This window comes from Cariama cristata, unplaced genomic scaffold, assembly GCF_000690535.1.
Source record: "Cariama cristata isolate BGI_N322 unplaced genomic scaffold, ASM69053v1 scaffold2966, whole genome shotgun sequence".
NCBI lineage: Eukaryota > Metazoa > Chordata > Aves > Cariamiformes > Cariamidae > Cariama > Cariama cristata.
The window spans coordinates 23637-24152 of NW_009622539.1; positions in this window are offsets into that span (position 1 = coordinate 23637).

Consider the following 516-nt stretch of genomic DNA (forward strand, 5'->3'; position numbering starts at 1 on the left):
TCCAGCACCTCAAGGTCTTTCTTGTAGTGAGAGGCCCAGAACTGAATACAGCACTCGAGGTGCAGCCTCACCAATGTTGAGTGCAGGGGGACGATCACTGCCCTGGTCCTGCTGGGCACGCTATTTCTGTGTTAGTATAGTGTTGGTATTACTAACCCCAGCATTCATACACTTCCTTTCTTGGCCTTGGGAACAATTCTTGCACCAACAACAGTTGACAAGTTGAGGTGAAACTGGTGACGGGTGCAGTTCAGCCTGTGAAGTACAAATGTCTGCCAGGGCAGGCATTGCCAATTGCTGTGACACTCTTATTACATGAGCTGTTTCAGTGGGATTCACCCACTGGCCATTCTTTATACTGCAAAGTGCTGTTGTCTGCAGACAAGCTACATGTAAGTGGTCCTTGTGATTCTTGTGATGAGTGCTGCAGTAAGCCCTGTGGCAGATATAGCTCAGTACCGTGCTTTCAGGAGGTCATACCTAAGTGATTTGTGTTACTCTGAAGCCTGAAAGAGT